Below are 1,093 nucleotides of genomic sequence, written 5' to 3'. Positions count from 1 at the left end.
CAACATTCAGTGCACAGCACAAACTCCCACATCCAACAAGAGCTCCCCACCTTCTTCCTGGGAAACATTTTGGCCAAAGGAAGAGGAAAAAATGAAGGGAAAAGAGAAGGGAGCACCTGGAGTTGAACCAGGGACCTCTTGATCTGCAGTCAAATGCTCTACCACTGAGCTATACCCCCCTTGGTGCTGCACCTGAACAAAGGGATTTAAAAACATTCACAGAGAGAAACAAATTTCTGTGTTCACTGCTTGGGCTCTTTTACTCAACAGCCCCCTGCACCCTGCCTGTCAAAGGCTGGACAGGGAGTTAAACAGGAGAAATGATGGCAGATATGGTCAGTTCTGGGAAATATTGTCAGTTTTGGTAAATATGATTACTCCAGAGAGTTAGGAACAGAGGAAGGCACACACAAACTGTGAGTAGTTACTCACAAAAGGGCACAGCTCCTGGAGCTTCCCAGGAGTCAGGGCCTTGGTGCCTTCAAAGGTGGAGCTCAGAACCACATGGAGACAACAGCACAAGCTCCCAGATCCAGGAAGGGGCTCTCCAGCTTCTTTCCGTGAAAGATTTTGGCAAAATAAAGGCTGAAGGAGAGGAAAAGAGGGGGCACCTGGAGTTGAACCAGGGACCTCTTGATCTGCAGTCAAATGCTCTCCCACTGAGCTATACCCCCCTGCCTCAACAGTGGGAAAAGGAGCAATAAAACCCCTTAAACACAGCTCAGGTTTGGTGCCTGCTGGCCACACTGGGCTACAAACCAGCACCTGCCTTGGCAGGGAGTTCCTTCAGGCAGCCTGGAGACAAGCACAGGCAGGGGTTGATCCCACAAAACCCCATCCCCAGCGTTTCCTCACTGACCAAACTCCACCAGGGCTGAGCAAACCTTGTGCCTTGGCTTTGCCACTGTCCCAGGGGGTTCTGCAGGGTGGGCAGGTGAGTGCTCAGCTCTTTTGTGCTGAGCTTCAGAGTCCTGCTGCTCTGCACTCACTGGGGTTATAAAAGGGAGGAATCCTCCTCGTTTTTTCGTGGAAAAAAAGGAGCTGAAAAGGGGGCACCTGGAGTTGAAGCAGGGACCTCTTGATCTGCAGTCAA

The 1,093-nt window shown here is 51.1% G+C and overlaps 2 non-coding genes across 2 annotated transcripts; both read right to left on the bottom strand.

Moving 5' to 3' along the window:
* Nucleotides 1–107: 107 nt before the first annotated feature.
* TRNAC-GCA lies at nt 108–179 on the bottom strand. The gene has a single exon. It is a non-coding gene; the product is annotated as a tRNA-Cys (tRNA).
* A 423-nt stretch (nt 180–602) lies between these two features.
* Nucleotides 603–674, bottom strand: TRNAC-GCA. The gene has a single exon. It is a non-coding gene; the product is annotated as a tRNA-Cys (tRNA).
* Between the last annotated feature and the right edge of the window lie 419 nt (nt 675–1,093).

This window comes from Corapipo altera, unplaced genomic scaffold (assembly GCF_003945725.1).
Source record: "Corapipo altera isolate COAL_440 unplaced genomic scaffold, ASM394572v1 108716, whole genome shotgun sequence".
Lineage (NCBI taxonomy): Eukaryota > Metazoa > Chordata > Aves > Passeriformes > Pipridae > Corapipo > Corapipo altera.
The sequence above is the reverse complement of the archived record's forward strand: the minus strand, read 5'-3'. Positions and strand labels throughout refer to the sequence as shown.